At 26.1% G+C, this 18050-nt stretch overlaps 1 long non-coding RNA gene across 1 annotated transcript; it reads left to right on the forward strand.

The window, feature by feature from the left end:
* Positions 1 to 1624: 1624 nt before the first annotated feature.
* On the forward strand, positions 1625 to 5428 carry LOC129616489 (uncharacterized). The gene is made up of 4 exons (XR_008697554.1): positions 1625 to 1816; positions 1984 to 2106; positions 2329 to 3635; positions 3693 to 5428. It is a non-coding gene; the product is annotated as an uncharacterized LOC129616489 (long non-coding RNA).
* Positions 5429 to 18050: the final 12622 nt, after the last annotated feature.

The following is an 18050-nucleotide window of genomic DNA, read 5'->3' on the forward strand; positions in this document are numbered from 1 at the left end:
TCAGGGATCAGACGCAGACCAGGGAGCCGCCTATTCTAGGTCAGACGCTTCTGGATTTACCGCCCGCGTGTTTCCTAACCAACGAAACCCGGATTAAGCGCCGAGTACTCGCTTTCACTAGCTCTCGTCAGCCTTACTAAGTAAGTTGCCCAGGAGACACCCGGCAGATAACTATGTTACCTACCTTCTAGGAGGTGAGAGTCGAATTTGTTGGCAGAGCTGATGTTTTCAGAGGGCATTTCCTAGCATTTTCAGCTTCATATGTCAGGAAAATGTGAAACTGACTAGGACCCATGCCAACCTTTGTCCCTCAAAAAGATTTATATAACGGGGAAAATATATTTACGCGATCTTAACAATGTGATACATACGCATTATATTTTTGACAATTGTGTAAAAACTTTTACTCTTTTAATTTGCAGTATTGCGAAAAAAATTGCGTAAATAATGTCGTTAACAAAAAAAAATTATTCTTGTAATTCTCTAAATAAATAAATTTAAACAAATTTTAAAACACGTTATGAGAAATTTTATTGAAATTATGCTTTCTTACCTTAATTGACTTTCAATCGGATCAAACTCAGACATTTTAAAGATGTAAAGCCAAATTGCAAAAACTGGTAAAAAAGTACAGCAGATTTAACTGCGCTAGTCATAATGTAAATATTTTTGTGAAAGAAAGAAATTTTTACCAATGCTTATGAACAAAATTGATTAGAAATATTTGTTTATGAATATAAATATAACGCAATTTTCATTATACAATGTAATATACTGTGTTTATGAAAAGACTTATTACCAATGGCGGACGATATTGTTGTGTTTAAAATTGATTAGCAACATTTGTTTATGAATATAAATATAACGCAGTTTTCAGTATACAATGCAATATATTGTGTTTATGAAAAGACCTACTACCATATGCGGACGATATTGTTGTGTTTTCGAAAAATAAATCGCACTTGATAGAGGTTTTAATGAAATCAACGGAATCTGTCCCTGAATATGAACTGTTAGTAAATGAAACAAAAAACAAAATAAGCAGTAGTATCACGAGGCCCTTCCAGAAGAATTGCCCAAAATTTTACGTTGATGATCTACAATTTTGAAGGAGTGGATAGTTTTGTGTATCTTGGTTCACATATTAACTCAAATAACGATATGCATCTGGACATAAATGCAAAACTATTAACAACAAACATAGCATATTATAAAATGTCTCACCTTTTTAAATCAAGAATACCATCAAGATCATGTAAACGTTCAATTTTAAGTTATAGCTCCGAAACTTGGATATTATAGTTGGGCGATAAAAATGGTGTAAGAGATTTCGAAAGAAAGATTTTGTGAAAGTAACACCCAAGTCAGTACTAAATATCAAAAAAAAACCTTTTCACTTTCAAATACCGTAAGCTACTTTTTAAGTGAACTATATTATATAAAATTAAAAATAATATTATATTAATATAAAAAGATAAAAAATATTAATGAGTTCTTTTTAAATTTTATTTTTTTAAAAAATAATATTTAAAAATAAATAAAATAATTTATTTTAATTTTAATATAATTTTTTTTAATGAAAAAATATTTTTTTGTTTTTATTTCAAAAAAAATAAGTCTTTAAGCATCTTTCTTACAAAATTACACATAATTTTTGGTAGAGACCAAATGAAAAAATAAATACGCTACTGTTGAGATTTCGAGAAAGCTTGGATCAAAGAAACAGACAACTAGAAAGAATTTGGCTTCATTGGTTTTCCAACATGTTGCTTCCTTTAGTATTTCTAATATTCGTTGCTCCATGGTATCTCGTTCGGTAAGTTTTTCTGTCTGTCGTTTTGTGTCTGCTGAGCAGGTTTAGATGAGATTTTATAAGTGAGTTTATTTTGGCTATGTTAAGGATTGATAAACTTCCAGGATATAATTAATAAAATTCCAGGACTTTGTACAGGCCGATTTTACAATTTCACTATAAATTTTTAGGAAAGATCAAGTTAAACAACCGAACTGGAAACCGATTTGACATTTTTTACCACGGAGCTGATTGAAACTAGCTGGCGAGCTTTTTAGGGAATTCGGATGGCACAACGCAAAACCCTACTAAAGGTAGAGTAGACAAAAACTAAAATAAAACTATATGAGTGAAACTCTACTAAGAAAAGCATGGAAACTGAAATAAAACTAAATTAATTGACAAATACTAAGCACAAATTTAAAATTTTTTTATATTATTGGTATTTTTAAAATTTATTTTTAATTCTTTCAAATTATTTGTAAATTATATGTATTTTTTTATATTATATTATTATTTATTCAATTTCAATACAGCTCCTACCAAGCACTGAAAGAGGTGGCGAAACTGTTCGATCCTATAGGATTGCTAGCACCATTTATTATAGTAGCGAAAATTTCAATTCAGCATCTTTGATAATCTGGGTTTAGTTAGGATACTTCCCGGTTACGACAATTACCTAAATAAAGAATGGGGAACAAATTAAAATAAATACAAATAGGAAGATGAGTCCATCATAACCAAAACTATAAATTAGTTGAGCTGCATGGATTCTTCGACGCTCCGTAAACAGCGTACATTGCCACAGCAAATGGAAATTTCACTCAAAATATAAGTATAATATCGACTAAGACTGAAGTTTTACCAATTAAAGCAATATCTTTGCCATAGCTCAAATTAAGTTAAGCATTTCTTTTATCTAAATTCGGTCGAAGTATAGTAAAAACACCAAATTTTAGTCAAGCAATCACGATACATTGGTACGGACAGATTTAGAAGTAGTGTTTGCTTGCCTGTAATCCCACCAACCAAATGAACATCGTTTGCACCTAGAGTTGGTGACATAAATTACACAATGGGAAATAATGCCTCGCCTTGAATTTCTCCTAGATAGAATCTTGCAGTTTGTGCACTTCGCGGAACATCAGCTATTGAATGGAGGTTCTGTAAGTTATAGTGGCAGCAACCTGATTGGCTTTACTAACCAGAACAATGGGCTTCAGAAAAGAAAAATTGCTCTAAGAAATCTCGAGAGAAGAAAACTGCAACTCATCTGGTATTTTCTAGACTTCAGAGAAACGACACTTTCAAAGAATTAGCATCAAAATATTCATTGTAGCAAAAATTACTTAAAGTCACTTGTTACTTAACCAGATTAGTAACCAATATCAGAAACACGTCGAAAAGAATTTCAAACAAGTACATTCAAACAGAAGAAATTAATGACAACCAGAAATAAGACTTATACAGCAGAAAAAATCCCAATAGTAGTCGCAGATTCACTTAAAATTGAGAGAGGGTGAACGAATGAGTGATTTCGAATTGTCGATACCCCATTATTTTACCCGGTCGAGAACTGTTTACTAATTTATTAATGAACAAATTACTTGAAGATACTTTTCATGGTGGTCCAGGATTTATGCTAAATACTACTGGTTAATAAACACGAAGAGCATAATAAAACACTACTCACACAAATGTATAAATTAATGTAAATTAAAGATAGCAACTCAAACAAAAATGAATACCAAAACCAAGACTTCAATAAATTAGACCGTTTAGTGACTTTGGATATGATTACTGCGAACCTTTTGAAAACCCATACTGGCAGAAATACTAAGAGGTACAAATCATATATTGTATAAGTCAAGAATATAAATACATTCAGAAATATTAACAGTTGTTACAGCAGAACGGCTTATTGCGCATTATCACAGGAAGACGGAGTAAATTTGAGCAAATCTTTTACGACAATTTACGATAGGTACAAATTTTGTAGCAGCAAATAAGCAATTGAATAAAAAAACCAAGCAAAGGGTTTAAAATTTATTCTACCAGCTTTATTCTGCCAAGATCTCATCATTTTGGAGTACTCTGAGAAGTAGGAGTTTGTTCTACCAAAATGTATTGGAAGTGAATTTTGGTTAATATAACTTTATCTTATGAAGATTTTGCTACGTGTTCTAATTCACGTCCATTATGTGAAATGAATAGTGATCCAAGTGATTTAACTGCACTAACTTAAGTTCATTTTTTAAAAGGAATAAGTAGATTCGTAACTGACACCACCAATATCTTCCTTATTAGAACTGAAAATCAATTGCCTTAACAGATGAAAATATATAAAAACATAGCAATAAATATTTTGGCCTCGATGAAGTTAGTGAATATCTAAGTAGAATACAACAGGGACCAAAGTGGACCGAAAAGATTACAAAAATAAAAGTGGATAACCTAATTCTTCTGAAGGATGAATGTCGATGGCTAATGGGACGAGTAGTAGTACACTTGGAGTATGATGGACTGCTTTGTATTTCTATAATAAAAACAAAATTAACTGGTTTATTGAAGCGATCTATTGCAAACACTTGTGTTTTACCGTTAAATTTACCAGCTTAAACAAATAATTCGAATGGGATTCATGAGAAACACGAAGAAGGATTTGAAGGGCAAACTTATTTACATATCCTATGTTTAAATGACTTAAAACTATCGAAAGAGACGCCACTTATACAACTAAACTAATTTAAAACTAGCTAGAAACCCTAACTGGCCTATCTCAAATTTTTATAACACAAATTACTATATTTTTTCATTATCCACGTACCCCACTTTCATATAATCATGATATGCAAGACAAGGCGCTATAATCCCTTATTTCCGATCCAAAGCTTTTGTTTATATAATTTTTGGCATGATAGCTGACAACACTTTGATTTCTCCCAAAACAAAAAATAAATTGCCATAAGGGCCTGAAATAAAGTATATTATCACATACATCAAACTTCAAAATTGATATCATCATATACATAAATCATTGTTATGAAATTTACTACATCAGATTATCACATAACGTAATCACACACAAGGTACACAGTCATCATACAGCAATATATATTGCGATAACAACGATAGCAAAATAGAAATCAACATCTGCATACGTTACATACTTGTATTATGAGTTGTGCATCATTATCGGTAATTTTTATTTATTATTGCATATGTACCCACTTGTAAATTATTCAGCAGTGAACACGTTTTAAGCATGGTTTATCTACAACGTTACAAGAAATGTAGCCTAAAAACCATATGTATACATATACATATACATGTATGTATATGTTGCCATATAAAATCATAACAGTACAAAAAATTTTCTTTCCAATAATATTGGAAGCTTTTGATCTAAATATTCGGGAATATTTTTTTCACATTTAATCATTACTTATAGGCTCAAAAATGTTAATTGAATTTAAATGGAACATTAATTCCGGGGATTTAATCAAATTGCAATAAGAAAAATTCTTATATAACCGAGTTTGCACTTCCACTAAATTATTTTCTTACCATTTCCATATATGTAGTCATAGACATCTTTATATACAATTTACTAACACCAAAGATCCACATACTAAAATTGTTAAAACAATAAAAAAAAATTCGAATTTTTTTGATAAAAACAATTTCTAAAACTACTTTTCTGTATTTAATAGGAAAAATCTTATTGGAAGTAATAATCCGGTTTTTATGTGACGTATTTTATGTTACTATATTTGTCAATATAATATTATTAGAATAAAAAGAAAGTTGGGTCAAAACAATAGTTTGTATTTTAGCACTTTTTTCTTCAACAATTCGTGAAAATACTGCTTTTAAACACCGTCTAGTATATCTACCACACTATTAAAAATATTTTCATTCACATACGAAATTATTTCTAGGATTGCATATATTCAGGATGAACGATTTATGCAGTCTTTGAAATAAAACAAAAATTAATTTAAAGAGGGCTTAACATATTGCTCGATTTTAAGGGTTATTGCGTGAGTTAAGAAAAATAATTATGCTTTTTAATGGCATGGAATTTACGGTTAGCTTCCAGCGTTAACAAAAATTTGAAAAAGCTTCTGGTTTCGGAAATAAAGAATGTCTTATTTTCAAATTTTAGAAAATTTCAATACCTTGAGTGTGGGGGAAATGGAAAAAAATTTTCTTCAAACGAAATAAACTGTTTATTAGTATCTAAAAGCTGCTAAAATTTCAGGCTCCTACAACCTGGGGTCTAGAAGAAAAATTACATCAAAAATTTGGAAAAAACGAATTTTAGATAACGGTAAATTTGAACGTATGCCACGATAGGAGAAGCAAGCCACTGCCTTTCTGCGTTTGCAAAATTTGAAAAATACTTATGGTTTCACAATAGTTAAAAAAGGCCATTTTTAAGGTTTTGGGGGGTATAACTTCTAGAGGGGGTGAGATAGGTAAAAACTTTTTTCTACGGAAATAAGTTTCTAGTAAAGATCTATACACATATAAAATTTCAGCTTTCAACGGTGTAGAAGTTTTGTAAACATGTTCACGGACGGGCGGACGGACAGAGTGAAACTAATAAGCACTTTTCTTCAAAAAATGTTGGGAAAAGTGCTTAAAATTATACATTAGAAATAATAATTTAAAATTATTGTTCGGAATCATCTAATAAAAGTTGTACGATTGTGTCAAAATCGAATAAAAATTTAACAATAATTAAATTTTAATTAAATTTTTGATACAATTTTATTTTAAACACTTATTTTACATTTGAAAACTTAAAAATCTTGATGCTTCGTGTTATTTTATTACACTGCTTACTTTAATAAGAAAATTTGTTGTTTCATTTTATTTTAATTTAATAGGAAAAATAATATTGGAAGACACAGCATAAAATAATTCTGAACATAACACATCAACACATTTTTTTGTTGATATTTTAGAAGATGATACGTAGTCGTAGTAATGGGTCGTATAGATATAATTCCGAAAAAACGCATAATCAACCATGTGTTTGTAAATTTTGAACATGTGTTGATTCTATTTCTTAACCTTCAATATTCTGATTTGAACTTTGCTGAAAAAATTACTTTTTTAAGAACATGAAAAACAAATTATGTTAATTCTTCAACCGCTTAATTCATAATGTCATTTCAGTGCTATATAATGGTCTTGCACATATAAAAATTAATTTCCAAAGTAAAATATTGGAATTTCTCTATGTTGCTCAATTTTTCTTTTTAAATAAACTTTAGTATTATTTTTTTAAAATTACCTTTGTTTTATATTACGAACAAAAAAAAAATTTAATAATATAAATTATAAATCTTCGTTTTATTTAATAACCCAAATAATAAATACATATAATTATTCACTAAATCTAAATTAAAATTAAATTTTAAACAACATATAAAATAATTAACCGCCTAGCGATATATCTTTCACGTAGGAAATTTATATCTGGACTAATGAAATTCAGTTGTCATTTTATTTGCAAAAATATTATGGTGTCTTGATGTAATGTCTTGTAGGAGTTTATGATTTAATCCATCTATAATTTTGGAACGCTTCTAATTATTATGCTTACCATTTTCCTAAAAAATTTCTTTAGATCTATTTTGTAAAATAAAAAGCCCAATCTTTCAAATCCATTAATGTATAATGCTCTACATCAATCTAATTCGACAGTTGCTCGAGTTCAATCTGGTGATTATATTTGTGTGCTCGAGTTCAATCTGGCAAGTAATTTGTATTTACTGTTTCTGACTTGTACAAAATGTAAAAAATGCTCATTAAAACTAAAAAACGAAACTTCATTAAAATAAAATATTTTAGATGACACAAAAGTTCTGAAGATTCAAATAAAAAACAAGAGGTACAATTTATTGCATATACAAATATTTAGCATAGTGAAACATTTACTAGAAATAAGTAAAAAATCTGCGAGAATACAATTTGTTTACATTTATCAACATATTGTGAATAATATCAATATTATAATTTAAACATTACATATAATCTGAAGCCCCTAGTGCACTAATTTTAAATATTTTTGAAAACAGTAAAACAAAATTAACACGTTGGACTTCATGATTATAAAAAATATAAAAAAAAGTTATTTTGAGTTCCGTCTTGTAACCATAGCAAATCTAAAAGGCTTCGTACAGTCCGTACTCACCTGTGAGCAACTTATCACAGGTGTAATCCTACAATTTGGAGAAACTAAGTATATGTATAAGTAAAAGAGCTATGTACATATATAAAATTTTAGCCTTTTTTTCTGTAGAAATCAAATTTGTCTCTGCGTTACTTGCGTAGATGCGTTACAGATTTTGAGTATGTATTATATTATTTCGTAAGCGTTATTATGATTCATGCACGAATTATATTTCGTTGCTGAATTCATTCATTATATATATATATAGCTACTTCTCAGGTGGTAAAAAGTACGGGTACTTCTAGAAGGGCTAGAGACATGGGACAAAAGGCATTAGGTAGAATTTTGCCTCTAGGGTCCCAGAAAAATCTGACATTGGAACTTTTTAGCCCCGAAATAGCTCTATTTTAAGATTTTCTGAAAAAATTTTTGTATAACAAAAGCACGTTTTTCTTTTATACTTTTTATAATTATATTTACCCACAGTTTAAAAAAAACAGGTATCCATTCATAATTATGTATATTTGCATTTATAATTTTATTTATAATTTTTCCAACAGCAAAATTTCAAAATTTTCGATTCTAATACATTCATATGTACATACGTTCATATGTTGGAACGAAAAATTTTAAAATCTTCAATTCTAATCCATTCATATATACATACACACATATATTCATATATACATTCATACACATATTTTTACATACATAAACTATTATTTTGTTTTTGACTAAACCTTTTCTTTATTTGAGAAATTAATTTTTGTAAGTTTACCCCCATGATATAATAATTATGCGTTTAAAATTTATTTCTATTTATTCTACAGTTTTGAATATTATTAAATTCATATAGAAAGCTTAAAAAAATTACTCAGTAAGCTTTAAAAAAAATATACATACTACATACATATTTATGTACTTAAAATTTTTGCGAATTTTTCCAAACTATTATAAGAATATTTTTTTGGAAATTTTCTTAAAACTTTTATATAACATTTATCAGTTATATATTAAAAAAAAATAAAACACAAAATTTAAACAAAATAAAAAAAAAAATTTTTAAAATAATCCAAAAAAAGAAAAATACAACATCCAGGCAAGCATTGATCCAATAACCTTCTGGCTATGAGACTACCACGCTAACCACTAGGCTACGCAGTACCTTGAATTTCCCTTAATAATTCTATATTTTATTCATATATCGTATAACTCATCAAAAACCATCATATTTTACATTATATATATATAGCTACTTCTCAGGTGGTAAAAAGTACGGGTACTTCTAGAAGGGCTAGAGACATGGGACAAAAGGCATTAGGTAGAATTTTGCCTCTAGGGTCCCAGAAAAATCTGACATTGGAACTTTTTAGCCCCGAAATAGCTCTATTTTAAGATTTTCTGAAAAAATTTTTGTATAACAAAAGCACGTTTTTCTTTTATACTTTTTATAATTAGAAACACAAACCAAAAAATAAATGATACGTTTTACGTTATTTTTATTATTAGAAACACAAACCGAGAAATAAATAATATTTGAAAATGCAATGATCTCACATATATTTTAATTTCGAAAAATCGAAATAAACTTAAATAAATGTCAGATTTTATAAAAGACATCAGATGTTTTGTGGCAACTGAATATTAATGCTTCATTTGTTATTGTTTTGAATATTATGTTTCGTCAGCAAGCTTTAAAAAAATATACATACACAATTTATGTACGTATGTATCTACCTAAAATTTTATTTTTATTGTTCGAGCGAAAACCTGTAAAAAATGCTAAATTCCAATACATTCATATATACATACATACACACATATATTCATATATACATTCATACACATATTTTTACATACATAAATTATTATTTTGTTTTTGACTAAACCTTTTCTTTATGTTTAAAATTCAATCCTATATGTTTACCCACAGTTTAAAAAAAACAGGTATCCATTCATAATTATGTATATTTGCATTTATAATTTTATTTATAATTTTTCCAACAGCAAAATTTCAAAATTTTCGATTCTAATACATTCATATGTACATACGTTCATATGTTGGAACGAAAAATTTTAAAATCTTCAATTCTAATCCATTCATATATACATACATACACACATATATTCATATATACATTCATACACATATTTTTACATACATAAATTATTATTTTGTTTTTGACTAAACCTTTTCTTTATGTTTAAAATTCAATCCTATATGTTTACCCACAGTTTGAAAAAAACAGGTATCCATTCATAATTATGTATATTTGCATTTATAATTTTATTTATAATTTTTCCAACAGCAAAATTTCAAAATTTTCGATTCTAATACATTCATATGTACATACGTTCATATGTTGGAACGAAAAATTTTAAAATCTTCAATTCTAATCCATTCATATATGCATACACACATATATTCATATATACATTCATACACATATTTTTACATACATAAACTATTATTTTGTTTTTGACTAAACCTTTTCTTTATTTGAGAAATTAATTTTTGTAAGTTTACCCCCATGATATAATTATTATGCGTTTAAAATTTATTTCTATTTATTCTACAGTTTTGAATATTATTAAATTCATATAGAAAGCTTAAAAAAATTACTCAGTAAGCTTTAAAAAAAATATACATACTACATACATATTTATGTACTTAAAATTTTTGCGAATTTTTCCAAACTATTATAAGAATATTTTTTTGGAAATTTTCTTAAAACTTTTATATAACATTTATCAGTTATATATTAAAAAAAAATAAAACACAAAATTTAAACAAAATAAAAAAAAAAATTTTTAAAATAATCCAAAAAAAGAAAAATACAACATCCAGGCAAGCATTGATCCAATAACCTTCTGGCTATGAGACTACCACGCTAACCACTAGGCTACGCAGTACCTTGAATTTCCCTTAATAATTCTATATTTTATTCATATATCGTATAACTCATCAAAAACCATCATATTTTACATTATATATATATAGCTACTTCTCAGGTGGTAAAAAGTACAGGTACTTCTAGAAGGGCTAGAGACATGGGACAAAAGGCATTAGGTAGAATTTTGCCTCTAGGGTCCCAGAAAAATCTGACATTGGAACTTTTTAGCCCCGAAATAGCTCTATTTTAAGATTTTCTGAAAAAATTTTTGTATAACAAAAGCACGTTTTTCTTTTATACTTTTTATAATTAGAAACACAAACCAAGAAATAAATGATACGTTTTACGTTATTTTTATTATTAGAAACACAAACCGAGAAATAAATAATATTTGAAAATGCAATGATCTCACATATATTTTAATTTCGAAAAATCGAAATAAACTTAAATAAATGTCAGATTTTATAAAAGACATCAGATGTTTTGTGGCAACTGAATATTAATGCTTCATTTGTTATTGTTTCGAATATTATGTTTCGTCAGCAAGCTTTAAAAAAATATACATACACAATTTATGTACGTATGTATCTACCTAAAATTTTATTTTTATTGTTCGAGCGAAAACCTGTAAAAAATGCTAAATTCCAATACATTCATATATACATACATACACACATATATTCATATATACATTCATACACATATTTTTACATACATAAATTATTATTTTGTTTTTGACTAAACCTTTTCTTTATGTTTAAAATTCAATCCTATATGTTTACCCACAGTTTAAAAAAAACAGGTATCCATTCATAATTATGTATATTTGCATTTATAATTTTATTTATAATTTTTCCAACAGCAAAATTTCAAAATTTTCGATTCTAATACATTCATATGTACATACGTTCATATGTTGGAACGAAAAATTTTAAAATCTTCAATTCTAATCCATTCATATATACATACATACACACATATATTCATATATACATTCATACACATATTTTTACATACATAAATTATTATTTTGTTTTTGACTAAACCTTTTCTTTATGTTTAAAATTCAATCCTATATGTTTACCCACAGTTTAAAAAAAACAGGTATCCATTCATAATTATGTATATTTGCATTTATAATTTTATTTATAATTTTTCCAACAGCAAAATTTCAAAATTTTCGATTCTAATACATTCATATGTACATACGTTCATATGTTGGAACGAAAAATTTTAAAATCTTCAATTCTAATCCATTCATATATACATACACACATATATTCATATATACATTCATACACATATTTTTACATACATAAACTATTATTTTGTTTTTGACTAAACCTTTTCTTTATTTGAGAAATTAATTTTTGTAAGTTTACCCCCATGATATAATAATTATGCGTTTAAAATTTATTTCTATTTATTCTACAGTTTTGAATATTATTAAATTCATATAGAAAGCTTAAAAAAATTACTCAGTAAGCTTTAAAAAAAATATACATACTACATACATATTTATGTACTTAAAATTTTTGCGAATTTTTCCAAACTATTATAAGAATATTTTTTTGGAAATTTTCTTAAAACTTTTATATAACATGTATCAGTTATATATTAAAAAAAAATAAAACACAAAATTTAAACAAAATAAAAAAAAAAATTTTTAAAATAATCCAAAAAAAGAAAAATACAACATCCAGGCAAGCATTGATCCAATAACCTTCTGGCTATGAGACTACCACGCTAACCACTAGGCTACGCAGTACCTTGAATTTCCCTTAATAATTCTATATTTTATTCATATATCGTATAACTCATCAAAAACCATCATATTTTACATTATATATATATAGCTACTTCTCAGGTGGTAAAAAGTACAGGTACTTCTAGAAGGGCTAGAGACATGGGACAAAAGGCATTAGGTAGAATTTTGCCTCTAGGGTCCCAGAAAAATCTGACATTGGAACTTTTTAGCCCCGAAATAGCTCTATTTTAAGATTTTCTGAAAAAATTTTTGTATAACAAAAGCACGTTTTTCTTTTATACTTTTTATAATTAGAAACACAAACCAAGAAATAAATGATACGTTTTACGTTATTTTTATTATTAGAAACACAAACCGAGAAATAAATAATATTTGAAAATGCAATGATCTCACATATATTTTAATTTCGAAAAATCGAAATAAACTTAAATAAATGTCAGATTTTATAAAAGACATCAGATGTTTTGTGGCAACTGAATATTAATGCTTCATTTGTTATTGTTTCGAATATTATGTTTCGTCAGCAAGCTTTAAAAAAATATACATACACAATTTATGTACGTATGTATCTACCTAAAATTTTATTTTTATTGTTCGAGCGAAAACCTGTAAAAAATGCTAAATTCCAATACATTCATATATACATACATACACACATATATTCATATATACATTCATACACATATTTTTACATACATAAATTATTATTTTGTTTTTGACTAAACCTTTTCTTTATGTTTAAAATTCAATCCTATATGTTTACCCACAGTTTAAAAAAAACAGGTATCCATTCATAATTATGTATATTTGCATTTATAATTTTATTTATAATTTTTCCAACAGCAAAATTTCAAAATTTTCGATTCTAATACATTCATATGTACATACGTTCATATGTTGGAACGAAAAATTTTAAAATCTTCAATTCTAATCCATTCATATATACATACATACACACATATATTCATATATACATTCATACACATATTTTTACATACATAAATTATTATTTTGTTTTTGACTAAACCTTTTCTTTATGTTTAAAATTCAATCCTATATGTTTACCCACAGTTTAAAAAAAACAGGTATCCATTCATAATTATGTATATTTGCATTTATAATTTTATTTATAATTTTTCCAACAGCAAAATTTCAAAATTTTCGATTCTAATACATTCATATGTACATACGTTCATATGTTGGAACGAAAAATTTTAAAATCTTCAATTCTAATCCATTCATATATACATACACACATATATTCATATATACATTCATACACATATTTTTACATACATAAACTATTATTTTGTTTTTGACTAAACCTTTTCTTTATTTGAGAAATTAATTTTTGTAAGTTTACCCCCATGATATAATAATTATGCGTTTAAAATTTATTTCTATTTATTCTACAGTTTTGAATATTATTAAATTCATATAGAAAGCTTAAAAAAATTACTCAGTAAGCTTTAAAAAAAATATACATACTACATACATATTTATGTACTTAAAATTTTTGCGAATTTTTCCAAACTATTATAAGAATATTTTTTTGGAAATTTTCTTAAAACTTTTATATAACATGTATCAGTTATATATTAAAAAAAAATAAAACACAAAATTTAAACAAAATAAAAAAAAAAATTTTTAAAATAATCCAAAAAAAGAAAAATACAACATCCAGGCAAGCATTGATCCAATAACCTTCTGGCTATGAGACTACCACGCTAACCACTAGGCTACGCAGTACCTTGAATTTCCCTTAATAATTCTATATTTTATTCATATATCGTATAACTCATCAAAAACCATCATATTTTACATTATATATATATAGCTACTTCTCAGGTGGTAAAAAGTACAGGTACTTCTAGAAGGGCTAGAGACATGGGACAAAAGGCATTAGGTAGAATTTTGCCTCTAGGGTCCCAGAAAAATCTGACATTGGAACTTTTTAGCCCCGAAATAGCTCTATTTTAAGATTTTCTGAAAAAATTTTTGTATAACAAAAGCACGTTTTTCTTTTATACTTTTTATAATTAGAAACACAAACCAAGAAATAAATGATACGTTTTACGTTATTTTTATTATTAGAAACACAAACCGAGAAATAAATAATATTTGAAAATGCAATGATCTCACATATATTTTAATTTCGAAAAATCGAAATAAACTTAAATAAATGTCAGATTTTATAAAAGACATCAGATGTTTTGTGGCAACTGAATATTAATGCTTCATTTGTTATTGTTTCGAATATTATGTTTCGTCAGCAAGCTTTAAAAAAATATACATACACAATTTATGTACGTATGTATCTACCTAAAATTTTATTTTTATTGTTCGAGCGAAAACCTGTAAAAAATGCTAAATTCCAATACATTCATATATACATACATACACACATATATTCATATATACATTCATACACATATTTTTACATACATAAATTATTATTTTGTTTTTGACTAAACCTTTTCTTTATGTTTAAAATTCAATCCTATATGTTTACCCACAGTTTAAAAAAAACAGGTATCCATTCATAATTATGTATATTTGCATTTATAATTTTATTTATAATTTTTCCAACAGCAAAATTTCAAAATTTTCGATTCTAATACATTCATATGTACATACGTTCATATGTTGGAACGAAAAATTTTAAAATCTTCAATTCTAATCCATTCATATATACATACATACACACATATATTCATATATACATTCATACACATATTTTTACATACATAAATTATTATTTTGTTTTTGACTAAACCTTTTCTTTATGTTTAAAATTCAATCCTATATGTTTACCCACAGTTTAAAAAAAACAGGTATCCATTCATAATTATGTATATTTGCATTTATAATTTTATTTATAATTTTTCCAACAGCAAAATTTCAAAATTTTCGATTCTAATACATTCATATGTACATACGTTCATATGTTGGAACGAAAAATTTTAAAATCTTCAATTCTAATCCATTCATATATACATACACACATATATTCATATATACATTCATACACATATTTTTACATACATAAACTATTATTTTGTTTTTGACTAAACCTTTTCTTTATTTGAGAAATTAATTTTTGTAAGTTTACCCCCATGATATAATAATTATGCGTTTAAAATTTATTTCTATTTATTCTACAGTTTTGAATATTATTAAATTCATATAGAAAGCTTAAAAAAATTACTCAGTAAGCTTTAAAAAAAATATACATACTACATACATATTTATGTACTTAAAATTTTTGCGAATTTTTCCAAACTATTATAAGAATATTTTTTTGGAAATTTTCTTAAAACTTTTATATAACATGTATCAGTTATATATTAAAAAAAAATAAAACACAAAATTTAAACAAAATAAAAAAAAAAATTTTTAAAATAATCCAAAAAAAGAAAAATACAACATCCAGGCAAGCATTGATCCAATAACCTTCTGGCTATGAGACTACCACGCTAACCACTAGGCTACGCAGTACCTTGAATTTCCCTTAATAATTCTATATTTTATTCATATATCGTATAACTCATCAAAAACCATCATATTTTACATTATATATATATAGCTACTTCTCAGGTGGTAAAAAGTACAGGTACTTCTAGAAGGGCTAGAGACATGGGACAAAAGGCATTAGGTAGAATTTTGCCTCTAGGGTCCCAGAAAAATCTGACATTGGAACTTTTTAGCCCCGAAATAGCTCTATTTTAAGATTTTCTGAAAAAATTTTTGTATAACAAAAGCACGTTTTTCTTTTATACTTTTTATAATTAGAAACACAAACCAAGAAATAAATGATACGTTTTACGTTATTTTTATTATTAGAAACACAAACCGAGAAATAAATAATATTTGAAAATGCAATGATCTCACATATATTTTAATTTCGAAAAATCGAAATAAACTTAAATAAATGTCAGATTTTATAAAAGACATCAGATGTTTTGTGGCAACTGAATATTAATGCTTCATTTGTTATTGTTTCGAATATTATGTTTCGTCAGCAAGCTTTAAAAAAATATACATACACAATTTATGTACGTATGTATCTACCTAAAATTTTATTTTTATTGTTCGAGCGAAAACCTGTAAAAAATGCTAAATTCCAATACATTCATATATACATACATACACACATATATTCATATATACATTCATACACATATTTTTACATACATAAATTATTATTTTGTTTTTGACTAAACCTTTTCTTTATGTTTAAAATTCAATCCTATATGTTTACCCACAGTTTAAAAAAAACAGGTATCCATTCATAATTATGTATATTTGCATTTATAATTTTATTTATAATTTTTCCAACAGCAAAATTTCAAAATTTTCGATTCTAATACATTCATATGTACATACGTTCATATGTTGGAACGAAAAATTTTAAAATCTTCAATTCTAATCCATTCATATATACATACATACACACATATATTCATATATACATTCATACACATATTTTTACATACATAAATTATTATTTTGTTTTTGACTAAACCTTTTCTTTATGTTTAAAATTCAATCCTATATGTTTACCCACAGTTTAAAAAAAACAGGTATCCATTCATAATTATGTATATTTGCATTTATAATTTTATTTATAATTTTTCCAACAGCAAAATTTCAAAATTTTCGATTCTAATACATTCATATGTACATACGTTCATATGTTGGAACGAAAAATTTTAAAATCTTCATTTCTAATCCATTCATATATACATACACACATATATTCATATATACATTCATACACATATTTTTACATACATAAACTATTATTTTGTTTTTGACTAAACCTTTTCTTTATTTGAGAAATTAGTTTTTGTAAGTTTACCCCCATGATATAATAATTATGCGTTTAAAATTTATTTCTATTTATTCTACAGTTTTGAATATTATTAAATTCATATAGAAAGCTTAAAAAAATTACTCAGTAAGCTTTAAAAAAAATATACATACTACATACATATTTATGTACTTAAAATTTTTGCGAATTTTTCCAAACTATTATAAGAATATTTTTTTGGAAATTTTCTTAAAACTTTTATATAACATGTATCAGTTATATATTAAAAAAAAATAAAACACAAAATTTAAACAAAATAAAAAAAAAAATTTTTAAAATAATCCAAAAAAAGAAAAATACAACATCCAGGCAAGCATTGATCCAATAACCTTCTGGCTATGAGACTACCACGCTAACCACTAGGCTACGCAGTACCTTGAATTTCCCTTAATAATTCTATATTTTATTCATATATCGTATAACTCATCAAAAACCATCATATTTTACATTATATATATATAGCTACTTCTCAGGTGGTAAAAAGTACGGGTACTTCTAGAAGGGCTAGAGACATGGGACAAAAGGCATTAGGTAGA

This window comes from Condylostylus longicornis, unplaced genomic scaffold, assembly GCF_029603195.1.
Source record: "Condylostylus longicornis isolate FDR11 unplaced genomic scaffold, ASM2960319v2 ptg000226l, whole genome shotgun sequence".
Classification (NCBI taxonomy): domain Eukaryota; kingdom Metazoa; phylum Arthropoda; class Insecta; order Diptera; family Dolichopodidae; genus Condylostylus; species Condylostylus longicornis.